At 41.4% G+C, this 27,971-nt stretch overlaps 1 long non-coding RNA gene across 2 annotated transcripts in view; it reads right to left on the bottom strand.

Moving 5' to 3' along the window:
• Window positions 1-17,774, bottom strand: part of LOC310762885 — a 29,717-nt gene extending 11,943 nt beyond the window's left edge. The window contains exon 1 of one of the 2 annotated variants that reach the window (XR_014548280.1): window positions 17,362-17,774. This is a non-coding gene — a long non-coding RNA (uncharacterized lncRNA). Of the gene's footprint in view, window positions 1-8,975; window positions 9,014-17,361 lie in introns of those variants that run through there. The other variant, XR_014548281.1, reaches the window with a different exon arrangement.
• Between the last annotated feature and the right edge of the window lie 10,197 nt (window positions 17,775-27,971).

Raw genomic sequence — 27,971 nt, 5'->3', positions numbered from 1 at the left:
GCTGTCTAGGATTGTCATTGCTTTTCTCCCAAGAAGCAGGCATCTTTTCCTGTACTAAATAGAGATTCCAGCTTTCTGAATTTCACAGTGCCAGCCCTCCTGCTTTCCCCATACAAAGAGTTCTACCTCATTTATTCCATGCATAACAATTACCACTTTTGAAAGTGGTTAAAAACAAACGAAAGAAGGAATAATTGTTTTCCATTCTAATTCATTCAAATGAATGTGCATCCTTGTGATAAGGTTCAAAAAGTTGACCTTGTTAGTTCTGTAACATGTAAAAATGTCATACACACAAGCATAACGGGAGCATGGACCCAGCTGTCTTTTGTCACTGTTGCAAGGCTGTTTTTGATCTTTGTGATTTGCTTTCTATTGTTTTAGCGAGGGCTCAAATGGGAATTTTTTGAAAGGATTCTAATAGATCAGCGCAAGACAGAGCCAGCTATTTCCCCACTGCTTTAATGCCTCTGTGAACCGCTAAGGCTCAAAGAAACAGAAAGGGAAATTATTTTGGAGGAAAGAAAGAAAATTGCAGGGGGAATTGGGATGGCACTGGGATAAGCAACTCTTACTCTTAACTTTTGGTAATAGCTAGAATTACGCAAAACTGAAGAAACCCTCAGAGCTCAGATTTCAGTTCAAAAGGTCTCCAACTGCTCATAAAGTCTATGAATAGATGGTCTGGAGGAGGGAGGAGGAAAAGGTAGAGGATGGGTGGCCATTTTGACATGAAAAGACTAAAAAGCCATACCACTCAGGTCTCCAAAGATGCCTTCCAACTGATCATAAAAACAGCTTGATGAAAAGAATATGAATTGTGTAATTTTTCACCAGCTCACTATGTCTACAGCCTCAGTTTAAGTGTACGGTTGTAATTTTAATTTCCATAGCTCTTGACATTATGTTGTTCTCAGGGAAAAAAAGAGATAGATGTGCATACCACATCTAAATAAATAATTGAGTACTTTAATGCAAATGCTTACTTTGAAGCTTTGTTTTAACGCTCTTTATAAAGCTGAGCTGAAGGGAAATTTCCTTTGACATGTAGCAAGAAAGAAATAACCCTGGATGTGATTTCTCTAATGAATGCTACCAATGAGAGAACTCATAAATAATATTGTGTCCCCAAAGGCTTAGTTCAGGAGGTCTTTAAGCAAAGGAGCAATTAATTACTTTAGTGGGATTAAGCACATGTTTAAATTTAGGTATGTGTTTAAATACTTAGCAGCACAGGGAATTTGATGAATGAAAAACGATCACCGAAATCAATGAAAGTTTTGCAGGCAAGGGTTTTCATAAAATCCTAGAATTGTAGAGTTGGAAAATACCCAAAGGATCATCTAGTCCAACCCCATGCAATTCATTTCTTCAGTGGATTAAGTTTTATTAAGGATCACAACAATTTCTTGATTGCCAAATACAGCAGATTAAACAGTCATTGTCTGTTGATGATTCCGGGCATTGATGGAAGCATGGAAGCTGCTTAAGACCAAGACCGGCCATTGGGACTTCTCTCTGTTGTCTGCTTACTGCTTGGCAGCTGCTTCCCCGGGTTTCAGACAAGGGGCATTTCCAACTCTACCTGGAGACTGAAACGGGGAACTTTTGCATGCCAAGCCATACCCCCCCCCCATTCCTCAGATGAAAATAGGGACAGTTCTCACTGTCCCACAACCACCTCTCTCCGACCCCCCCCCCCATTCTTTGTCTCCCCCACACAGAGCATTTCCTGTTAGAAGAAGGGCAAGGGCTGCCACCACCTTCCTGCCCAGAGCAGCTCTGCCTGCCCCTCAGAGTCTGCATGTCACATGGGGCACAGCCTCTCCTCTTCATCACAGCTGCCGTCGCTTGGGACAAGCACCAGCTCATCCTCCTCTTTGAGCATGGTGGTGCTTGTGAGGGGAAAAGGGACATTCCAGGATCAAATCAGAAGCCTGGGTGGCTTTTATAAATCTTGGACTGACCCTAGAAAACCAGGACACTTTGGAGGGTATGCTAAGCAGATGCTCTACCGCTGAGCTGCAGCCCTTCCTCAAAGGTAAGCCAGGATCCAAAGAATCTCCAACTAGTTCCATGAACACAAGGCAGCTTTAAACTTTGATTTCACAAAGAGTAGCCCCATCCGCCAATGCCACATGCCAGACTGCTTTTGAATCTAAGGCAGAATGCAAAAGCAATTGGTGGTGGGGCAGGAGTGGGGGTACTATTCAAAGTCCTCCCCATCCCGCAATCTCAATATGTATGCCCAAGCTGCTAGACACACTTTGAGTATCTCTTTGGAGCCCATCAAATGCTGTATCACTTCCACTATTAAAGCTAGAATTCATCCTAAGCATGAGAAGCAAAACAAAGCTTTCTGGCTTTCCAGGCAACAGTATTCTGTTTTTGTTTTGTTTTAAGTATGACAGACACTTTCAAATCAGAGAAAAGCATAAATATATCCTAAAGCGCTCTCTAATGCTGTTAGTTTCTAAGCTGTTTATTATTACTGCTTTTGTTTAAATCAGAGTAATAAAATGTAAAACCATGGATTAAATATGATTTGCAATAAGCTTGTATCAGATTTTTTTGGAAAAAAGATCTGGAAAGGTTCTGCTGAATTAACATTTAATGGCAAAATAATATAACTGCAAAGAACCTATAAAATCTCAGTAGGGTAAGCTGGAATCCATTTCTGTCCCTGAATAATCTAATATTATTTGGAAATACTTGTCCCTAGTGGGAATATTTCAATGATACTTCTTGACATATAATAAAATGGTCTCTCTCTTAATTTCTTATATTTAAAATCATATATTTCTAGCAAATTTAAAAATGAATGTAAAAACAGGCATTACCCACATCATTCAAATTGAAGAAGTACTCTGATGAAAATCTAATTAAGGATATTACTGGGGGAAAGGGGGGGGAATACAACAGCCGCCAAATTGGTTCCTCTGAGATGAGGATATTAACTAGATGCAGATATAGATGAGGGAAAGAAGAATCTATAACCTCCTTCCTGTGTCAACCGCTTGTAGGGGGTCCACACAATCAAATGAGAAGATGGGCTGTGCTGCTGTCTGCACTCAGGAGGTCACACAGCTGTCCCCCACCCCCCGCCAAACATCCATGCATCGAGTGTGGATGTCTGCAGAGGGAAAGCCTGTATGTTCCTCAGAAGCTAGAACTAGTGCATTGCTGAAAATGTATTTTCACCATGCGGACCTTCCCACCACCTTGTCTCTCCTGCTCACCCTACCAGGAAGCAGCCCACCTGCCAGGAAATGAGCATAGCAGCTCCTTTCCATCTGGGGAGCTACTTCTGGAGCACACCAAACATAGGCACATGATAACCAGGCTCTCTGAATTCCCTCAGTTAAAGTTTGGGAGCAGACATTACAAAGCACTTTTCTTCCCTTTTCATATCAGCAAGCATGGGCAGCTGGGGAGGCCCCAGAACTCTGAAGAAATGTATCATAATGTTGGGAAACGCTGAGGCCGATGCCTCTCCCCCAACACAGCACCGCCTGGGATGATTCATCACTCCTGTGCGCTGTTGTGGCCCATATCCAAGGACATGAGCACACAGTCCAAACAGAAGCTGAGGTGCGACAGCTAAGCCTAATTTATTATGTACAAAATCAAACTTAACAGAGCGAAGAAAACATGGCTCCTCTCTTACTTCCTTGGGGAGAAGGGAAAAGCAAAAGCAATACAGAACGGAACAGCATATCTGAAATTCCGTTCCCATGACATCCAACACTCTGGAATGTAAACACAGACACGTGACATGTAACAATCACATATCTGCAGCACGGAGGAATGAAATCCCAACACAGAGAGGGAAAACTACACAGACCACTACTGGCCACTTTGCAACAATAAGACCAAACCTACCAAAATTCTGAAGTGTGGGGAAACAGGTGGGGGAAGAAAACCTCTGAGAAAACAGAGAACATGCTTTGGCACAGCACCAGCTGGATCCCTGATTGTCCCTGATTGTCCCATCTCCTGTGGAAACCTATGTGCACTTTTGGCAACTATGATATTGGGTTGGATCATTAGATATCAGTTACCCTGATAAAGGGGTCCAGGAAAGGTTTGCTTTGTCTGGAATTCCAGATAGGGACCATGGGCCGTAGCAGCTTCCCAAGTGGCAGCCCTGTTGGGAATGTCCCACTTGATGTATGTTGAGGGGTAACCTGCTACTTAGGGTTGACCCACCTTACTGATCAAGCAGCAGGAGGGTTGCTTGATATCTGATACATACCCAATGCCTTCGCCAAAACCAGCTCACATCTGTAATCAATAAAGCTATGGCCTGTTTCAACCCAATCCTGATGTCCTAATTCTTATTTTACCCTGGACTGACCCCTGGTGGGTCACACACTTTCCGTGCCTGGGCACGCAGGCCTACCCCATAGACACCCATGCATAATTTGTGAACATGGGGGATGGGGAACTATGCAACCTTGGGGTCAGCAATGTGGCCCTGTTGCCCCTTCAACTCACGTGGACCCCCTTTTCACATGTTTAATCTGTGAAAGAGGCTAATGTGATATTCTAACATTACCCTTTCTATGTGAAAAATGTTAGCTTGCAACTCTCCTCTGCCTTCCACATTTTCAATATCCCATAGAAAGGAAGTTGTCTGCTTCTCATTAGGTCAATATTTAATTACAATAAACAGGTTGGACTGGTTGCTTTTTAAAAACAAAGTTAATCTATATTTCTATCCAAATGGAAATTTCCTCCATGTTGTTCAGTCAGCGGCATAGCTCTCAGTTTTTATTGCTCTTTAAGTATAGTTGGAAAGCAGGGTAGCTAACAGTCTAAAGAAGAGAAACAAAAGCAGAACTGTGACGCTGAGCAGACCTGATAGCTAAATCGAGCTAGATTATTGAGCTTGCAGCTGCTTCTCCTGTTTAGTTTTTTTTGGGGGGGGGTTGCCTTTGGCTTCAGAGATACCAAAGTCAGTGCCAATGCAGACATGACTTTAATTGCATAGTGAGCAAATTTCTAAGAGGTCTAGTAAAGTAGAAAAGAACATATTATTTTCATCTGTCCATTGTACAACCAGCTATGCAAACACTTTCTATCCCCCTTTTTGGGGTACTCTGATATCACGGCACAATGAAAATACAGATTCTATCTGTCTGACATTAACCTGGAAGTAACTGCAAGGGTGGTTGAGTTTTTATCAATAGTATCTCTTAGAGTGGTGAATGGCACTATTTAGTGGGAAGAAACTCCAATGAAAATCCTCGTTATTGCATATTTTTACATGGCTGTTTATTTGTATATATTTTAAGATTTTATATATGGATGTTTTATGATGGCCTATATTTGTAATGAGACCCGGGTGGCACTGTGGTCTAAACCACAGAGCCTAGGGCTTGTCGATCAGAAGGCTGGCAGTTCGAATCCCCACAACGGGGTGAGCTCCCATTGCTCGGTCCCTGCTCCTGCCCACCTAGCAGTTTGAAAGCACATCAAAGTATAAGTAGATGAATAGGTACCGCTCTGGCGGGAAAGTAAACGGCATTTCCGTGTGCTGCTCTGGTTCGCCAGAAGTGGCTTAGTCATGCTGGCCACATGATCCAGAAGCTGTACGCCGGCTCCCTCTTTTTTTTAAAAAAAATCAATTTTTCCAATATAAAATTTATACAGTTCATGCATCTTTTTTATATCCATTCTCTTTTTGACTTCCCTCAACTTGACTGATACTCCTTCCCTTCTTAATTTCTTACACATTTCTAAAACCTTACTTCTATTATTTTTATAGATTAAGTCTTATTTTACTCATATTCTAACATTTCTTCTTACAGAGCTTCATTAAAGCTTACAAGCGTTATTTGATTATCACTTAATTTGTGCATATACTCTGTAAATTTTTCCCAGTCTTCTATGAATCTCTGATCTCATCGATTTTGGATCCTTCCCGTCAGTCTATCAAGTTCTGGATAATCCGTCATCTTCATTCTCCATTCTTCTAGTGTAGGCAGCTCCTCTTGCTTCCATTTCTGAGCCATCAATATTCTTGCTGCGGTCACTGCATATAAAAATAGCTTCCTTTCTTTCTTATTTATCTCGTTCCCTGTAATACCAAGTAAAAACGCTTCTGGTTTCTTAACAAAGGTGTACTTAAACATTTTCTTCAATTCATTAAATATCATTTCCCAAAAGCTTTTTACTTTCTTACACTCCCACCACATATGATAGAATGTACCCTCTTTTTCTTTACATTTCCAACATTTGTTACATCCTTTATACATCCTTGCTAACTTCACTGGTGTTACATACCATCGATACATCATTTTCATCACATTTTCTTTTATTGTTGTACATGCAGTGAATCTTAAACCTTCTTTCCATAATTTCTCCCAATCCTCCATTTGTATATTATATCCAAAATCTTTGGCCCAGTAAATCATAACCGATTTTACCTCTTCATCCTTTGTATGCCATTCTAATAATATACATTTTAGCCAAAACTTTAAAATCACTATTTATTATTTCTTTCTCAAATTTTGACTCTTTGTCCTCAAAACCTCTTAGTTTTAGATCTTTTTTAAACATTTCATTGATTTGAAAATAATGCAGCCAATCATTAACATGTTCCTTAACTACTTCAAACGACTTCAGCCTCCATTTACCTTCTGTTTTTGTTATTAGATTCTGATATGTTGCCCACCCCCCTTTCATATTGATTTTTTTCACACTCAATGCCTCTAGTGGTTGTACTAGGGCTTGTCGATCAGAAGGCTGGCAGTTCGAATCCCCACAACGGGGTGAGCTCCCATTGCTCGGTCCCTGCTCCTGCCAACCTAGCAGTTTGAAAGCACATCAAAGTATAAGTAGATGAATAGGTACCGCTCTGGCGGGAAAGTAAACGGCATTTCCGTGCGCTGCTCTGGTTCGCCAGAAGTGGCTTAGTCATGCTGGCCACATGATCCAGAAGCTGTACGCTGGCTCCCTCGGCCAATAAAGCGAGATGAACGCCACAACCCCAGAGTTGCCCGCAACTGGACCTAATAAAGGTTTGGCGAAGTAAGACATAGAATCAATAAGTAATATCATTAAAGCAAAACAAAAACCCCAATAACACAAAACCAGCAATATAAAAGCATAAAAAAAGGAATTCAGGGCAACACATGGTTCCTGCTTCACATATAGCCACTGGAGGAGCATGCTACAAGTACAGGGACAATAGTGGAAAATGCCTGTTTTGGCGTCACTGTCCTATGCTTATATTTCATAACATAAATTTCATAGCGTTTATATACCACTTGATTTTTCTTATAAAAAACCCCCACAAACTGATTATTATATTTTATGATATGCTGTAGAGTAGAGTACCGCAAGTATAATTTCCATTCTTTGCAGTTATGCAGTCTAGGGGAGAAAATCCATTGATGCCCAAATCACAGTTAAACCTTCTTCCCCTATGCACAACTGTCCTGATGAGAAACACCCACACCCCACAGCTGTAATTAAATGAAGAGAAAAAAACACATAGCCCCAAGCTGCACATTTAACGTAATGTATAGTTTGACCCTATGACACAATACTTGTATTTTTAGGCATTACTCATCCTCCCTCTCTTGCATGCAGCTCTCCAGCTGCGGAAGGGAGTTCTCAGAGGGCTCTAATTAGCCCTCCCTCCTTAACCTCCCCACTGGCCCTCAGTTCATGTTCTCTCTCTCTGCTCACACTTGCAGTGTCCTGGGTGCACTACAATGTTTTTAGCTATTACCTCACGCGGAAATCCATTAGCCCACTTTTCACTTGGCACCTGGTGCACGTGTGATTCTTGCAACCAGCAAAGGGCCCTGAAGATGGATAGATACCTCTGTAAGGCATGGGATAGCTTTATGCTCACTGCAGTGGCTCGGTGCTAGGAATGCGTGAGGAGTTCAATTTCTGTGAATACCGATGCAAACTGACCTGATCTGACCTCCCGGACAAATGTGTGGAGCAGAATGTAATTATCCTTTCGATTTCGTGTTACGGTTCTTGGCTCAGTAATGAACCAAAATGCACTGAAATGCAAGTTAAAGGATAAGATGTGTTTAGAAATGTGTACATTGAGATAAACATAAATACTTAAATGTGGGTTTGTGATAAACATGAAATTTCATGTGGATCTTTTCAAAAAGAAAATAGGAGGAATGGACATATGGATAAAGATTGACCTGGAATAGACTACCAATCCCATCTCTATTCTGTGAATCTTCCCCTTCTTTTGTGTTTGCAAAAGGCACTGCTGTCACTTTAGTTTATTTATATAAATTGTTTTCTAGAAGTGCAAGAGTTGGATGAAGCAGGATCATTTGCACAGTGCTTTAATTTTGTGTGCCTTGGCTCCTGCAAATGCTCCAATAAGTAGAGAGAGATTTCAGCAGGAGCTGATTCAAACAGTATTGATTAACGTCTGCCTTGCTGTTCTCTGAGGTATTCTAGTGATTTCCCGGAACCGGATTTAAGGATCTGGATTCAATTCCTCACTTGGTCAGAAAGCATAAGGGGAAGAGCTAAAGATGGTGACAAGATTTTCTGGGCCCTGTATGCTATATATCAGACATGTTCAACCAGTCAACCACGATTGACAGGTAGATCCCTGGGCTGATCCAGGTCGATCACGGGTGCTCCTGGTCAATTGTGTTAATGAATAATGAATGTCACAGCTTCCTGCCCCCGGTGTTTGGTCTGCTTGCTGCCACAGCAGCAAGCACTAGTAAGCGCAACGCATTTGAGTGGGAGCATAGGTAAAGAACCCCACCCCCGAAAGCTCAATAACTCTGGGCAACCTTCCCCCGCTTCCACCCACCCACCCATGCTCCTCCTCCCTCCAATGACAATGGGTAGATCACTGCCAGTTTTTTTATACTAGGAGTAGATAGCAGTCTCTTGGGAGTTGGACATTCCTGCTATATACTGATCTCACCTTTCTGCAATCTTCTGCTGATGTCCATATAACAACAGCTCACCTGTGTGGAGGAGCTGCAGCAATAGCCTCCCTCCAGTGCATCAGCAGGGCAGGATGAGGAGTGAGATTGTGATGATTCTGTCATGGCGATGAAGTCACAAACTTCATTTGCTAGCCATCTGCCATGCTAATGGTGGCAGTAGGCTGGGCCTAAGCTTGTCAACTTTTGATTTCAAGGAGGAGTGAGGCCAGACAAGCATAACAGAATTTGGTTATGAGGACCTGGTATCCTGTGGTTGCAAGTGAATGAATTGGGAAGGGTAGGGCTAGGATAGAATTTTTCAGATCATGGCATACCTTTCAAGACTTCACAGACAAAATAGGCATACCTTTGAAACATCCCAGTTAATGTACAGTTGGAGAGCATCCCTGGGTATAGCTTGCTGAAGGTTCTGCCTTGCAACAGACTACCAGCAGTTCAAAAGGTATCTCTGGAACTGCATGTTATAAAGTGGCAAGCTGTGCACTGCAAGGTGCCTTAGCATTCATATGTATGTGGCTGGAGGCAAAATACACACTACAGTGAGATTTAACTTCTAGGGTCTCTTAGGGGGTGGGTGTGCGCGAATCCTCCTGAAGAATGACTCTTCTAGAAACTAACACCAATGTTTTCTAACATCCCCAAAGGGCAGAAATGGGGGTAGTGACCCACCAGAAATAAGAAGGGTTGGAGTGTGTGAAATGCAACTGGTAGTATGGGTGGAGGTTAGTATAAGGTGGAGTTTACAACATTTTCAGGCCCCAGTATTGGTTGGCAGACAAAATACAGTATTATAGACAGCAAAATACCAGCTGGTACTGGGGAAAGGACATAGCTCAATGGTAGAGCATCTGATAAGAGCTGTTCAACAGTGGAATGGACTTCCTCAGAAGGTTGTGGATTCTGCTTCACTGGAGGTTTTTAAGCAGAGGTGGATGACCGTCTGTCACATATAATCTAGTTGAGATTCCTGCATTGCAGGGGGTTGCACTAGATGGTCCTTGGAGTCGACCTCCAACTCTACAGTTTTGTGCTTCTATGCATACAGGTCCCAGATTCCATCCCCAGAGCTGGAATAGTTCCCTGCCAGTCAGCAGTGTTAACTTGGATGCATCATCTGTCTGATTTGGTTGAAGGCAGCTTCTTATGATCCTACCAAGGGGATGTGCTGAGAGACAGAAAAAGCCAATGCAACAAACATAGCTGCAGCTGGAACCAGGTGGATGCCATCCCAGCATATTATGTTGGTGCAAGCTATAAGGCATTGGCAGGCGCTCATGGAGACTGGAGCTGGGACAGTTGTACCCTTTCCATTGTCCTTTTGGTGGTCATTGATCAATATCAGAGTACATGTTTTGCATGTAGGTTCAACCCTCAACATATTTAATACCTGAGGCTCTGTAAGGCACTTCCAAACAAAGCAGACAGTAGTGGGGGTTGCATGACCTTAAGCGCAGGTATTTTTTACTGGGCTTACAAATGATACATTTAAGAGATCTCTCCATGCTCTTCAAATTCCTTACTTTTGGCTGAGAAGCTACAGAAACCCTTTGGCCACAATGGGACTAATTCAGAAAAAATGGTTGAATGGTCATACTTTAAAGGATGCCTTTATCTTAAATATTAGACCCATGGACTTTATAAGAGTTATTTATTGAGAGAATATATACATGCAACCAAGGACACATGCAACCAAATGTCTTCTGCCCCTACCCCACTTTAAAGCTGGTGCAGCATGAATAATCTCACCAATAGCAGAGGATCCATCCATGCCATCTCCAGCTACATGGCTCACTACTAGGAGACAGCTTGCTTTGCTTGTCTGTTGTCCAGTCCCAATGGATGGTTGCTTGATTCCATGCACATGTGAGCTGGTCCTTCAGTTCACCATCTGGCAAACTGAAACTATATTTCCTTGGAGAAGAGATGGATGCCCCTGGGATGAAGTCAGCATTTTGCATTGGATAGCCTTGCCACCAAGGAGACCTCAATGGATCTCAGAACACCATTCCATACCAACATCTTTTAATAGTGCCTGTCAAAACTTTATGATCTTAATCAGATGCCATCCTTCAAGTCCTCCTTAGATGCGAGATGAAAAGAGGTCCTTTTCAGTTGTGATGTCCTGTGTATGAAATGCCCTCCCTAGGGAGGCTCCCCTTTGTCCCCAGGTAAATATATTTGTATGCGCTTGGGTTCTTCCAGTATGTCGTTGAAGGTGGCCTTAACTGATGGTTTTATCTCTCTGCTGTGTTTCTGTGGTTCTCCTAATTTTATTGTACTTGATAAGTTTTTTGTAAGTTGCGCCTGAATTTTTTATAGACAGAAGGGCAGGATATAAATATTTTAGATAAATAAATAAAAACATGATACCCACTGCAGGAAGAAAGAAATGTGGTACAGGCTTGCTATTCCAAGCCCTTTCACTGGGAATTATTCCTCCATTGCTTCTTATGTCTTGTTCATTTAGTTTCTGTGCAACAAAGACTGAGCAACCCATCAGAAAGTTTGCCCATTCACTTTACGTGCTCTTTCAAAGCCTTGTTCTAAATGCAGATAGTCCTAGTTGCTTTCAGAAATGTTTTGAAAACTAATTAGCTAAGTTGGGGTGATGTGCAAAGCATTTAGAATTCCTGTTATCCCTTGAGTCTGATAAACCATGAAATCATGCATAAGTCACCAATTAAGCTCATCCAATGTTTAATGGGTAAAAGATCAGATATATTTGAACTTCATTCAAGCCAATTATGTTTCCCCCACAAACTGGTGCAGTGAAACTATTAATGGATCTTGACTTTGCCTTAGGCTTGAAGCTACCAATTTGTTCCTTTTTGCATGAAACTTCTTACTCAGTACATGTTACATTTTCTTGCTATTTAAATTATCTTGATCTGTCAGATGCTCCGAGAGAGAATGTTGCTTAATGTTCTGAGATGGCATATTAGTGCAGAAGGAATTTTGAATAAATTAATTGCACTCAGTAGTCACTACATGTGCAGAGCTTGTGGCCTACCAAGATGAGTGCAACCCACCAACCATATATGGGGTCCATCAAGGACTGAAAAAGTGGGCGGTGGGTGACAGGAAGCACCTAGCCACAATCCATGGCTGGTGAGATGCAATGCGCTCAGAGCGTCAGAAATAGTGCAAACTTGCTAAATTTATAATGTTGCTTTAATAAAGGAAATCACTTTAGTTTACTTACTTTCTGGATTCCTTTTCAGTTTTCTGTTTTAACTTCCTATAGCCTTGTGGCTGGCCTTTGACTGACTGTAGGTAGCCTTACAGTGAAAGCCTTACTCAGAAGCAAGCCCCATTGAGTTCAACTGGGACCTACTCCTAGGTAAACTACTATAGGATTGCAGCCTTAGGGAAGCATAGAATCATTTTGAGAATATTAAGATGATGTTGTAGAGGAACTAATGGGTATGTAATTGGGAGCAGAAATTTGCATAAAAATTTGAAAATATATTTCAAAGCTTGGAAACATCAAAGCACATTCAAATGCCAAGCTATCAATGTGGATGTTCAGTGTTTTTAAAAGAAAAATGAAAGACAGAAATGTATGAGTTTCAGTTTTAAGTTGACTAATTTTATCAAATAATTCCAGACAAATGCAATACCTTCCCCTTTTCTATTTTTCCTGAATGTGGCTAATGTGCTTTTTCTCTATATACGGTAAGGACAAAGTCCTCCTGTTTTTCTGAAAGCAATGGGCTTTAATGCTGCCCTTGACAATGTGATAAAGGTGATGCTCTGAATTTTATTGCATTTTAACATATTTATTTATTCAAGCAGTGCTTTTCTTTCCTGGGGGGTACTCAAGGATACGTAGTACCAGTACCTTTTTTCTAGAAGAAAAGTACTGTATGCAAATATGTATATTTATAAACCTTGGGTGAAAGTACAATTTATTTTAGTGAATGCTTTATGGCCAAATGGTCTCCTTAATAAAAAAATTTCACAGTGTTCACAACAACATTGTTAACATTCCAGCAAACCAAACAGTGAAGAGTCAATTCATGTAATGAGTCATTTTGATGCAGCATATCTACAGCAATTTATTTTGAATGCCATTGAAGTCCATTAAAATCCCATTGATATTGATGGGAGAATCAAGCACATTTGGGGCCTTCTCCCCTTGAAAACAATAATTGCTTAGCATTGGGTCAATAATATATGCACGAGTATGGAAGTTGCAGTCCCACTACCTCTCCATTCCGAACAGGAGGAACAGAGCCTTTGACAGCTCATGGAATCATTATGAGATTGCAGAAGAAGGCCAAGTCCTTGCAAATTGTCCAACAAAATGCATATACCCCAAGTTCCTTGGCAACAGAAGTTTCAGTTAAGTGGGCATGCGGCGAGGAAGCCATGACAGATTGGTATAAAACCAACAGAAGTTTGTCATGCTGATATACCCTTATCACTGGTGTCAATACTCCTCGAGGCTGAATGAGTCAACTGGGCCTTTCTGAGCTTTATAATTATTTATATTGGTTGCATATAAAATGAAAGCCAAGAGTCTGAGTAGCGAAAGAAAGTACTGCTGTTGAGGAGAGGACAGGCCACACACCCCAATATGGAGACTTGATGCACTTGTTCTTCCCTTCCCGCAGTCATTTCCCACTGTTTACAGTCCTGATGGCACATTCCAAAATAAAACTTAGAAGGAAGGTCACAGTGCTTTGGCAAAGATGCTCATAAATCAATAACTTTCCTTGGCGTCATCGTATCTTGTTCATTATGTCATTTGGCTTAGTAATTCACCTTGAAGAGTGTGCTAACTAGGCAATGGCACAGCCAGGTTCAGGTGAGCACAGGACTGCAAGGAACACTGAAGCACAGAAAGAGATTGCTTGAGAGAGGGAGGGGGGGAACAGTCCAAATGCAGGGTGTCCTGTTGATGGAAAATAGGTAGAAAATGCCATGGGTCTAGCCTGGTGTCATCTTTTTTGAGGCCCTATGCTGATAATGGCTTATATCTCGTAAGGGTCATGTAACTCGGCTTCAGTAGGTTATTCACTGAATACAATGAACTTTTAAAAGAATTTATATAGCAACTTGCCCTCATAAGACATTTTAATCAATAGGACGTTGTAGTACTGATACCATCACTCTCTGTATCCTTGCTTCTGATATCCCCATTTCATTAAAATGCATTCTTGATGTAAACATTAAAGCAGATCTGCACAATCTGCAATCACAGCCAGTCATTCAGTCATGATCTGTCGCCCCTCCTCCTTGTTTTTACTGTCCCAGGCAGGCGGCAAAACGAGAAGAACAAGGTGGTAAGTAGATCACTGCTGTGCAGGCGCAGCAGCTGGAGTTCCAGATTGACCACCAGCGGGCCCACACATTGCTGACTTCTCCACTGCACCCCTCCCGCCTGCTAAGTGGTAGCAATGCCACAGCTGCAGGGAGGACAGATGTGCACCCCACCTCTTCCCACCAACCACTTCGGGTGACGAGTGAGCTGTGGGGTGTTTTTTTTAAGGCATCACAAGTTGTAAAGGCAAGGATGGGCAACCTGCAGCCCTCCAGATGCTGTTGGATTCCAACTACCTTCATCCCTGACTGAGGTTGATGTGAGTTGGAGGCCATGCTGGTTGAGGTTGATAGCAGCTGGAGTCCTTATGGAAGGCCGCAAGAAAGACGATCATTGTTGGCACCTGCCTGTTTTGTGTTTGGCTTATCTGAGTCTATCCTCTTGTCCTCTTTTCTTTTCTACAGGTTTTAAATAGAGCAGCATTTCTTCTAAATTTATTCCTGCCAAATCCCCACAAGAGCACATGTGCTTTTTCTAAGAAATAAGCTGAACTATTGTCTGAAACTATTTCACCATGCCTAAACCTGCAGTGGAGTTTGGCTCCCATGTATTACAGAATCAGTTTTATCCTGAAAGCAGTGGGCTGGTGGTACTTGAGTGAACATTTTCATTAGCCTGCATTGTAGCACATGCTCTGAGAAGATTTTCATAGTTTTCGCAATGCTTGGGAAAAGATGCTTTATGGCTGAAGCCAGCATATGTGCATATAGCTGCAACTTCACACAAGGATTTTCCTGATACGATGACACCATGCTGTTTTTAAGTGACTACCATGTATGTGTGTGTATATAAGACAGGACAGTAGAGGCCAGTAAGGTGGCATGGATTGTTTCCCTTTGAGCTTCCTAACAGCAGTTTGCTGGCACTTTTAAATGTACATCCCCATTCCCATATATGGCAGCGATCAGAGTGCCCAGCTTAAGACTGGGAACAAACATCCTGGGTCAAATCACATTCAGCTATGAACCTCACTAGGACATCTTGGGTCAGTCAGTCTTTATCCCCATAATTTGGCTTGCAGGACTGTTGTGAGAATAAGAGGGGGAGGAACTTGTAAGACGCTCTAAGCCCCTAGGATAAAAACAGATGTAAAAGAATTAATCATCAAGAGGTGTCAGAATTCACCATAAAAGCCTCCCTTGTTCTCTTAGAATGACAATGGCACCCACCTGAGAGGTGCCAGAACTGAGTTCTGGTGAGTTCCAACTGAAAAAAAAGCCCTAAGAATAAGAATAAGAATAATAAATACATATTTTTTAGATGAACAATTAGTTGGATCATAGTGACCATCTATGTGTTTTATAGTGAAGATAAATGGCTAAGTCATCCAAGCTTTCTCCAAAAGGCTGGTAGAATTACACTTATTATTACAATGATCTTATTGATCTTATTGAAATAACTTTGAAATATCTTAAGAAGTGGAAGGAAAAAGGTTGAAAAGAAAGCCAAATCTGGAAAGTACTATCGGTTCTTACGTCTCTCTTAATCTGCAGAAAGTTATATAGAATTGTACTCAAGTCAACACAGAGTTTTGCTTCTTAATTTCAATTTAAATGTTGGTAGCAGTAGTAAGATATTTTCCAGAGGCAAAATGCCTTACAGTGCAGAAGATAATGGCTTCCACTGCAGTTTTCCAAGTGCCTTTTTCATGAATATATTGCATCCTACTGGTTTTATGCAATAGTGTGAGATGGTAGCATTTCTACTTTGAGTGGACTTGATTAATCACAGCAGAAAGTCTAATTCTATGTGTCATACTCTGACAGATCTATTATTGCACAGAGAATAGGTGACAAGTTCACAAAACAGGTCCCATTCTTCATGGACACACACTGTATAATGAAATATTTTATATTTAATTTTGAAAATGGTACAGATAGATCTTATCACTTTATAAGTTTAATTTTATAAAGTGAGCACTTCCCCCTCCTCCACCTTGGCAATGAATTTGTTGAACCTTGTCTTGCTGGTCACCTATACCACAAGGATTAAAGTATACAGTATAAGGAATGAAGCTTCTGTTCACAGCAAGTCCATTTGCTCTGGGAGTGGCAGTGTCATATTGTAACTAAGAACTTGCCTGAGTATGCTCTTTCCCCTCTGCGCTTCAAGTCCTTTTTCCTTTTTGTGTTGCATCTTTTGGACTGTAGGACTGAGGGTAGGCACTGTCTTATTTTTCATCTTTGTGAGCTGCTCTGGGAGACTTTTTAACCGAAGAGTGGGCTAAAAGTGCTTTGAATGACTGAAGCTAAGCAATACTCTATTACATTATAAAGCATGCTGAAATATAGAAATACAATACATAGATCCAGTGCTTTTTTCTGGGGATACACAGAGGTATGCATACCCCTAAACATTTTGTGAATCTTTGTACTTTTGTCCATTTACTGTATTTATTTTTCCTGTTTTGAACAATAACATGGTGATTTTCTTGAGTTAAAATGAGACTACACCTAAATATTTTTTTTAGATAAAAAAAAAGCACTTCATAGATCAGCCATAATTGCAGTCTTTCTTCACTAGGCTGTGGCTAATTCGCAACAATAACTCAGCTAACAATGAATTGAACCAGTAACAGATGTTGTTTCACCACCTCTCTGTCTCTTACTCTCTGAAATCCACATCATTACAAATACACAGGGCTAGGCTGGGGGTGTTCATATAGGGTTGGTTAACATATGTAGCAAACCATATGTGATCCCCACCTGAAAGAGAAAGGACTTCTTCAAGACTCTGGCAAAACTCATGTGGAAGTGTTCTTCTGATAAACTATTACAACATCAGCATTGATCAGTGGCTTGTGGTCAGTGGACTAGGGGGACTAGGCTAGTCTCCTAAAGATTCCCAGTAAATTAGAGTAGGGAGAGAGGTATGATTCTCCAAGGGGGCCCAAGAGCTCTTCTGCCACTTTCCCAAAAGCCCAGCTTTGAGAAGGAGGCGTGATGCTCACATACGTTTCCTCCCTGCAGTCACTGGCACCTCTGGCCCTAATTTTTCACCTATGGAAAATGTCACCACATGCCACAGGCATCAATAATGTACCCCCCCAAAAAAGCTAGTCTAAAATGCAGGTTTTACTTTGGAAGAAGGCCATGTTGATTCTTAAGAGGAGGGTTCATAGTTCAGTATTCCCAGGTCTAGTCCTTGGCAAATAGGAAATCGCAGCTGGCAGCCACTTCAATCATCTCTTAAGCCTCTCCAACCCTCTCCTAGCTTCATATGCTTATATCCTCAGCAGCTCTGATCTCTGTGATGGCAGTGGCACTTCTTGGCATCACCATTAACAACTGTTCCTTTCCTACTCCAAGTAAACTTGCTATATCACAAATTCTCTCTCACTCCTCACCTTTCATTGCCCGCCCTCAAGTGAATCAAACGGATTCTAACTGCCTTAGAATGCTGCTAACAACCTCTCCTCCTCATTCCAAAGGCTAGGGCATTGCAACAGGAGCAGGCATTTCACCCCAAACTGCCTTCCAGACTGTTGATTGTCTTGCATCCGATATCAAGAGTACAAGATTAGGGTTGCCATATTTCAAAAAGTGAAAATCTGGACACAAAAGTTGTTGAGCGTTTTTGGCAAAGTTGCTCTTCCTTGTGATGCTCACTATAATCTGGATAGCTAAGAGTTGAACGTGACTAAACAATGAAGACAATTGTTTTTTCTCGTGATCATCTGCTCTTGCCTAGGGATGAAGATAAATAAATATGCTGTTTTCAGCTTTTCTCCATTTCTCATGTTTCTGAATTCAGTTCCATATCCATGTCAGTTTGTGGGGTTTTTTAATGAAAATTTGTGCATATTTTTATGTGCAACTTGGTGTGCAGTTTTTCCTAATACAGTGTACACATTGTTTGCAAGCCATATCCCTCAATAGAATGTGTTTTGATAAGATGTTTCCACTAAAGACATTGTTGAGGGTACTTTTCTCTATCATCTGCATACTTTTACATTTTTTTGGTTGGAGAACTTGCATCACAACATCCACAGATGTGCAGATTTTGAAAGGTAGCTGCATTTTAGCTCACACATTAAAGTGCAAACAGAACAAATTGCTCACCCATCCTTACTCATAGCTATCATCTGAAGAAACACAAGATTAACATGCAAAAAACATCTTAGGAAATGTAATTATCTCTCCAAAGAAATTTCTTGATTCCGAAAGAGTAATACCACAGCAATTGTCAAAAATTATAACAAACTACATTTGAGTGTAATTCAAAACACATGATGCAGGGGTGAGGGGTGGTGATAACCTAGTGTGAAAGATAACAACATGACTTAGGGTGCTTCTTTAACCTCACTTACCCAGGAGTAAATCCCATTGAATTAAGTGGGACGTACCACTGAGTAGACATGGTTGGGCTTGCAGCCTTAGATCACTCCATATATGCATGGGGGCGGGGGCAGAAAATGCATTCTTTATACCATTCAGCAATGAATATTACTTCTAGAATTTTAGTTACCTATGGAACTTCCTGATATAGATATAAAACAGCCTTTCATCTATTGCATTTTGGTGGCAATCATCATGATGATTTGCTGAGTTTTTGAGTAATATAAAAAAATAATAATGAACAGATTGCTTCCAGTCAGTGGCCATATGGCAATGCACAAATGAGTAAGTGAAGATTTTGAGCTCTCTTGCTCTTTCTCCCTCTTATCAGCCACTTAAAGAAAAGGGAAAGGGGTGTGTGTGGAGCTTTTAGAATGTAAAATACATGTCTGCCTCTTCTACTGCTTGAACAATTGGTGGGCAAAACACTGGTAATAATGGTTTGAAATGTCTGGTTGTAACCTAGGTCAGCCTTTGACCTTTAATCAATTGGAGCCCTATAATTTCCTGTTATGTGCCAAGCAGTAACTCTTTACAAAAGAAGGCCTTTATTCCCGCTGGGTCCATCTTACAAGGTGTGTGTGTGTATGGCTTTATTTGGCAGTTCTGACAACTTTTGAATCCCCAAGTTGTCCCCAATGCATTTCAAAAGTGTACCATCTGATCACCTGAAGAAATTCTGACAGGTTGCAAAAGCACATCACTGTGAGATGGTTGTAGAACTTCATAAGCCCAACTCTACAGCACATTCATACCCATTTCTTTTTTAAAAAGTTAATATGGTTTATTTTATAAGCAGTTTGTAGCTGTTACAATATTGTGTTCTTTTTAAAAAATAAAATTGAAGCAAATTAAATTAGTTGCTTTAGTAACCAGTTGTAATATCTGGATTCATTAATAACCCATTCATAACCAGTTGTATCTTATATTGAGGAATAGAAATGTTTCCCAACCCCCTGCAATGTAGGAATGTCAACAAACAGTTCCCCATCCAATTTGAAACCATACTGGACTCTGCTTAGCTTTCAAGACATGCTAGCAGTTTTATTGCTGCAGCAAAAGAGGATGTTGCTCTATTGCCTTACCCGAATATCTACCAGTTCATCCACAATCCAGGTGTTTGATTTTCTGCTTATCATAATCATATTATACTTCACACAATATTTCACAGATTATTCCCCCCCCCATATTATGCAGGATTTCACTAGAACCAACCTCTGAGCATTGGTGAAGGCTATTTTCTACATACTATATTCACTTGCTATGCAATAGTCTGTTCTTTACACACAGCAAGGCTTACTATTTGGATAGGCTCTTAACAAAGGAAGGGGAAGAGAGGAGTAGAAGAGAGGCAGTATGTTGTCATTTGGTGTTTAAATGGCCAAGCAAGAACCTACAGCCAGTCTGGACTTGGTGATTGCATGCTTTTAAAAGCATATTTTTGTTTGTTCGCTTTGATCAAAGGTACAGTGGTACCTCGATTTACAAACTTAATCCATTTCGGAAGTCCGTTCTTAAACCAAAGCTGTTCTTAAACCGAGGTGCACTTTCTCTAATGAGGCCTCCTGCCGCTGGTGCCCTTCCACCTTTCAGCTTCCATTTGTAAACTGCGGTAAAGTTCGCTAAGACTACTTCTGGTTTTGCAGAGTTTGTAAATCAAATAGTTAGTTAACAGGGCTGTTCTTAAACCAAGGTACCTATGTACACTAAAAAAAAAACCTGTAATTGTCTATAATACATTATAGCTCAACACTTCAAGCTCAACTTCCCTGCAGCATAGGGAATACTATGCTTTCTTCTAAAGGATGCTGTATATTTTAATCCCATACATGTTTATTTAGCAGTAAATCCCATTGATTTCAGTGTGCCTTACTCCAGAATCAGAGGGCATAGGATTGCCCTGTTCATGTATATGCACTGCATGCACGTGCATGTGCTCTGGAATCAAGCTGTCTGTCCCCATGCAGAAGTTTTACTTTTGGAGACCTAGGGATGAGAATGGAAACACCAAGAATGGCAACCCTGGTCCACTTATGCAAAAACTAATACAGTGGTACCTCGGGTTAAGAATTTGTTCTGGAGGTCCGTTCTTAACCTGAAACCGTTCTTAACCGGAGGTACTACTTTAGCTAATGGGGCCTCGTGCTGCCGCCACCGTGCAATTTCTGTTCTTATCCTGAAGCAAAGTTCTTACCCCGAGGTACTATTTCTGGCTATTTCTGGTTACAGGTCTGTAACCTGAAGCATCTGTAACCCGAGGTACCACTGTACAGTTTATAACAGGACACCCCAAACAGACTCCTCAGCAAAATAAGGACATTGATATGTCTAGGAGAAGCACCAGAGAACAGGGCTGATCCCTGATGCGTAAGGATGTTTGAAGGGCATACATAGAAAGCTGTTAAAATGTTTCTTTTTGGGACAAAATAATAGTGCCTTCAGAAAGGCCAACAGGAATGGTGGAGTTCAAGAACATCAGGAAGTTCACAAGTTCCCCATCCATGGTTAACTTTCAGTGAAAAGAGCCAAGAGAAAATTCTCTGCTGTATTTATGAGTGGTGAAATTGGGCGAATGAGATTTCATTGAATATTCAACATGGAGGGGAGCAAAATCCTCTTAACGGTTTCTTGGGAGTGGAGCTCACCAACACAGCTTATACCCCCTATTCTTATTTTGTTGCTACTCATGCAAATGGCAGCAGCATTCCTGGACAGGCAGCCTGACCATCACTCGGCCCAGCCTGCCCATAATTCTCCTAACCTTCTAGAGCATTGGTGTGGGGAGGTAGAAATAGTGGTTGCCACAAAAAACAGCGCAGATTTTTCTTTTTGCAAGATTGGGTGTGGGGAGAAAATATCTAAAACATCTCCCAAAAACTCTCCTCTGAAAAATTTCAGATTACCTCTAAACTCCCCTTTTCTCCTGCTCTTGTTACTATGCTGCAGCAGCTATGGTTGCTTATTCAATCCATCACTTTAAAATGAGGCGAGTGCTTGCCCCACAGTGGGTAACAGAGGCTGTCAAATGGGACAGCACTTAGTCTCTGTTGACTTTGCTGATCTCTGATGCCAGTTACAGCCTCAGTTGTTTCTGTGTGCACAGCTCCTGCACTTTGAAGCTTAGAGAGATGTCTTTGCTGAATGCGTCGTCTGCAGCTGTTGCAGGAGAGAGCAGCAGGAATACTAATAAAACCTTAAACAATAAAGCCGCCACTTCTTTTTGAGCATGCACTACAAGAAGCCTGCAGATTTAGAGAACGAAAGCAAACAGCCTGGTCCTGAAGGCAGCTTACTTGTGAGCTGCACTTAAATGCCTCCTTTTTGCAAAAATCCCACTGCTGTGCATCTATGGCAGTAAAAGCCCTCGACTTTGCTGAAGCGGTTTGGGGAGCTGCTGCAAGACTCTTGAGAAGTCCCAGCATTTGCATTCTCAACAACAGCTGTCCAACAGAGCCTGTGCTAACTCCAAGTACATCAGCACCCAAAGCAGCTTGACAACAAGTAGATCCAATTTATCTGGCAGTGAAGAGATGGCTCCAATTCAACCTTCCAAAATAGTTACATTTTCTCAGCAAAGAAGGAAATTAAATCTTGTCAGAGCATGGCAGAGAAGATGTGGAGCTGCTGCTCCAGAAATGCATTTTTTTTTAAGGCAACCAAGTTAGCTTTGTACCAAGATGCTATGCTTAAGAATAGAATACCATGGTCTGAGTATGTCTGCAAATCCACAAAATTGGCCCAGAAATGGTCTTTATCAAAAGAGGGAACCTCTATGTTTAGAAGCAGTTTCCCTGACCTGAAAAGGATTCTAGAATGGTTTTCTAAAATGCATTTTCATGGACTTTTTATACAGAGTCTCAGGGGAAAAAATCACAGTTCAAACCCCACAGACAAAATATTTATATCACATAAAGTTAGGTAAAGGTAAAGGGACCCCTGACCATTAGGTCCAGTCCTGACCGACTCTGGGGTTGCGGCGCTCATCTCGCTTTATTGGCCGAGGGAGCCGGCGTACAGCTTCCAGGTCATGTGGCCAGCTTGACTAAGCCACTTCTGGCAAACCAGAGCAGCGCACGGAAACGCCGTTTACCTTCCCGCCGGAGTGGTACCTATTTATCTACTTGCACTTTGACGTGCTTTCGAACTGCTAGGTTGGCAGGAGCAGGGATCGAGCAACGGGAGCTCACCCCGTTGCGGGGATTCGAACCGCCGACCTTCTGATCAGCAAGTCCTAGGCTCTGTGATTTAACCCACAGCGCAACCTGCGTCCCTATATCACATAAAGTACTGTGCTATTAAAAGATATCAGTTCATACATTCAGATGACAGTCACCAGGTGTCCTGTAATCAAATACAGAGAAATGGAAGTTAAACATACACTTTTGCAAACTAGTCCTATGCCATCCTTCATCAGTCCAGATCAGTGGTACCTGCTGCTCCATAGATCTGTTCGGTATGAGAAGCAATACTTCCTAAAGCAGCATGTTTAAAATACGGTAGCTTCTATAGCAAAAAACAGCCACTCTTTCTAAGGAAAACGTGTCTTAAACAATAGTTCCATCAAGCCAAGAAGGTCATTGCATTTAAACACATCACATCAGCAGTTTGCAATTAAAATGCAGTGACATACCAGAAGAATCTTGGTCCTTGCTGAAGAAGAAGGGACAGAAGGAAGAATGGTGAGAACATTAGATCACCCCCTTCAGGATTAATTAATTTGCCAGAAGCTGACAAATGTATTTCTGAAACAGCTGAAGGCAAGTGTTAATTGGAGACTTATCTTTCCTACTTTGAAGAAAGTTTCAGTCCAAACTAAAATTGGTTTATTTCTGTTTTCAACTTCAGTTCCTTAAGTTGTAGTGGAGTTGTTTATCTGATCACTTATGTGATAGGGTGGACAGATGCTTACAGGGTCCTGTGCTTACACCAAAACTGTAACTGGGTGTGCGGGTCTTATATTACGCAGCACACAGGGATGCTCCTTCTATTGCTATTAATTGGCTTTTGATTTTCTTACATCACGGGTTAGGTTTGCTTTCATCTTTATAAGGATGAATGGGAGTACCAGCATCTTTGTTCAGCCTGCCACTGCTGCCTGCCAGCCAGAGGTGGCTTCCTCTTCTATCTCATGCAAAAAACAAACAGACCCATATCCTTCACCCCATGCCTGGGTGGCAGTAATGGTGGCTGCTACAAAAAACGAGATAGCCAATATTTGCAGAAAATTATGCAAAGTGATCTACCTTTTCAGGGGGTGCAATGCCTGGCTGAATGTATATGTGAGGAGCATATGGTCTGTATATGTGGGGAGCATGCGTGCATGAAGTGACTGACTGACTGGCCACTTTGACCATGTCCACTACTGGCATGTGCCCCTTGGATGTTTGGCCAACCCTCAGGGCAAAAAAAGGTTAGCCACTCCCGGCCTCGTGTCTCCACAAATTGAGCAGGCCTGGCCTTGCTGTAAACTGACTATACAAGCAATGCGTTTCTTCTGCTCTATTCTACTGCAAAACACTGAACTGCAGTTTTGCAGGCACTCCTACCAAGGAGTCTGCTTTGATAGTTTGCTGAACCTTCTTTCGATCCTCTCCTGCTTCTGGCATCTGCTCTGTTCTCACCCTTCCACAGGCATTTGCATTTTCCAACACCTAAAATGCATCTCTTCCAGATGCCAGTGTGAGATGCATACATTTCAGAGAATGACATATTGTGTCAAGAAAGGTTAACACAATTTATTCATCATAAGCAGCAAGGCAGAGAAATTTCTTGATCAGTGGAAGCTGTAAATGCAACTCAGAACCCTATTGATTTTCAGCAGTTTTTGTCCCATGATTAATTGTTTACACTGTGTTCAGTGTTAGGCACCAGATAACACATTATTCTTAGTGTTATGACAATATTCCCCACTGACAGCCTTTAGCTGTCTACACTGTCTCCAGCAGATTTGGCAAACATTTCCTGAATTTTTAATGTTGGCTTGTTTTTCACAAGCTGCATGGCTTTGTTTTTTTAAAAATGAGAATTTAGTTAGGAGCAGGGAACCGCAGACCTGCATTACTCTACATGATTAATTTCAGTTTGTACCTGTACATATTTAATGGCATTCTATACCCCCAACTAATTCTTTTTTTTTAAAAAAAAATTGTTACTGTAGATTCACTGCATGTTCATGAAGCTGACAAGTCTGAAGGCATACTCCGTAGGGCACAAATTAGTTTGTAAAATATTAACAGTGTTCGTTGGGAGAAGGATATTGTCAGCCTTAACCTCCCTGGTTTGATTTAAATGTGAATATTTTATTCCTGAAGCAGTTCTCAATATCCCATGACAGGGCAATTAATTGTGAGGTTTTTATGCCCATAAAGGTTTGTGTACAAATCACATTTTTTACTGTGCTTCTGATTCTATGGAAGTTGCCATATGTCTTCAAAATGATCTGCCCTCTGTTGATTCTGAGTTATTATGACAAAATTATCTCTAACCATAATTTAGAACAGGTCAGCACAACTTGGAACCACCAAGGTATTTGCCAACCTTTCCCAGCCCCCAAATGTTTTGCCTTCCTGATGTTTCGAACAGCAACTCCCATCATCTCTTACCTTTAGCTAATCTGGTTGGGGCTGATGACAGTTGTAGTTGAGCAACAACTGGAATTTACCAGGTTGGAGGAGTCAACAATCATGCATTGTGGCCTGCTAGGTGCTTTATGATTTCCTTTTCATATGAGCTCTACTAGTTTAAGTATCTAAAGGTGAGAGGCAATCACCTCTGAAACTTCTTTGAGTGATAAAATGGGGGTTCTTAGAGGGGAGATGGGGCTGTGTCTTACTCCTACTTAGAAGAGACCTATTGAAATTAGTCAACATGACTAACTTAGGTTTAATGATTTGAATGGGTTTACTGCATACCCTCCAACAATTCTCTGATGAAAATAGGGACATCCTATTCCATACCCTCCAACATTTCTCCAGTGAAAATAAATATGTCTTCTCCAACATTTCTCCAATGAAAATAGGAGTGTATACTGTGACTTTATGTGAACTGTAATAATTAGGTTCAACAGCCAACCCACTTACAATTTCCATTTTATTGGTGCACGGAGTGTCTCTATTTAGACTCGTTTAGCATCTGAAACATTTTCTGTGCTACAGATATGTGGGTGGATAAAGGCTAGCTTTGAACCTGCTTCCTGTACTTTAATCAGGAACAACGTTTCAGTCAAAGAAAATATAACACTAATTTAAGGTGTTTCTAGGTTGTTTCATTTAACAGTTAGTTAGAGTGTTGTCATTGCTGTGTGATAGGTCTTCACTGAGACATATAGCAAGGTTATTGGGTGATACCTGTTTGAGACAGATGCTATATAAAATGCAAGATGCCCCGCCCTGTCCCCCCCCCCCACCAAAGCAGGCCCTCGTGGCATTAAAACATAACTTGCCAGTTCCAAGTTATTGTTGCCCTTGATGATTCAGCGTAAGCCTGAGTCTGTAGAAAATGTGTCTTTTCAAATAAAAAAAAAGGTTTAATGTGTTTATTCTGTTCCCCTTTCAGCCGTTGTTTCTATAGAGGGAATAATGGTGATGGATGGGCCTGTAATTTTCATATTCACTACAGTCTTTTGAAATTGGTTTTTTCATGTGCTCAGCAGGGATGGGTGGAGAGAACAGGTGTGTACTTTGAGAGACTGACATTTATGGTGATTTGGTTCACATTTGCTGCTTTTCCTCATGTTTCGATCATACCGCCTTCTTTCCTTTCTCCTCCCCCCTCCACTTTCCTTTACTTAATTTTTTAACACAAGCTAATTCCAGCTCTGTGTGCATCTGTTCCTTGCTTTCAATTCATTTTAATGTTGCGTTCTCCTAAGACAGTTTAGAGGCTCATGTAGGTATTTATCAGGCAATTCAGAACAGATTTTGTGAACTTTTTGCCTTACCAGTGAAGCATCAGTAACATACGTCAGATTTTGAATAACTTTGGAGTGTCAAGTAATTTCCTAAACCTAGACTAGTCTTCTCCAGCCTGTTGCCCTATATACGTGTTGCCCTGTAACTCCTATCCGCCCCAGTCAGCTTCACCATGCTGGCTGGGACTAATAGGAGTTGTAATCTGGAGGAGGTCAATCTATATGTTTAATTGTCACGGCTGGATTAAGATCAATAAGAGGCCCTAAGCACTTAAAAGATTTTGGTACCCTCATATACATCTAATTCAAAATATAATCAATAATAAACCGTAAAAAAATTGTTTTTCAAAATGAAACAAAATCTACAGTAAGATGGAATATAGCGTTTATTTTTGTATATTTGTATAAATACAGTGGTACCTCAGGTTAAGTACTTAATTCGTTCCTGAGGTCCGTACTTAACCTGAAACTGTTCTTAACCTGAAGCACCACTTTAGCTAATGGGGCCTCCTGCTGCCGCCGTGCTGCCGGAGCACAATTTCTGTTCTCATCCTGAAACAAAGTTCTTAACCTGAAGCACTATTTCTGGGTTAGTGGAGTCTGTAACCTGAAGCGTATGTAACCTGAAGCGTATGTAACCTGAGGTACCACTGTAATGTTTATTTTTGTTTAGTTGCACCATATGGCCCATGGTAAATCCAGCAGTGGAAAACTTCTGTGGTGCTCCCTTCCCTTGACACCCTAAGCGTGTGCTTATTTTGCCTAATGGTTAATCCAGCCCTGTGCACTGTCAGCCTTACAGGGATGTTGTGAACAAAGCTTCCTCCAAACATGGGGCTGCCATCTTTTCCCCATACAATATCACAATGCATTCACAATGTACTGCCACTTCTGGGGGGCTTTTCACTCAAAACTTTCCAGTGAGCACAGGAAGCGCCACACTATTGTAGCGGCTGCAAGTAGTTAGAAGTGATTCTAAAAAATAAAGAAGAGCCAGAAAGTCCTCAGATCACTTAATAATAATAAAAAAACCAAACCTTTCATCAGGAGTGAGATATACTTGGAAAGATTTGCAGATGAGCTCTCTAATTTGCATGTCTGTGTTCCAATCTGAGCATGATCTGTTGGCTGCAGATTGTGGAGGTTCACTCCAAATGGTTGAGCAAAATCCTTTTGCGTGCCAAGTCTTCTGTTTGGGAAATGAGGAAGTAAAAGGACTGGCCACTGTGAGAACAGAATACTGTGCTATGCGAGCCTTTGATCTGATCCAGCAGGGCTCTTTTTATATCTCCAACAGGGAGACTTAAAGAATGTATCTGTCATGAAAGCCCACACCTAATGCTACTTCTAGCCCAGTGCTCACTTCTGGATGCTTTTGAAGTGATTGCAAAAGGACCTGCGGAGTGACGATGCACAGCATTAGAGTTGGGCAAGGCTGCTGA

Source organism: Podarcis filfolensis, assembly GCF_964270895.1.
Source record: "Podarcis filfolensis genome assembly, chromosome: 5".
Taxonomy (NCBI): Eukaryota; Metazoa; Chordata; class Lepidosauria; order Squamata; family Lacertidae; genus Podarcis; species Podarcis filfolensis.
This window is presented reverse-complemented; position numbering and strand designations above follow the sequence as displayed.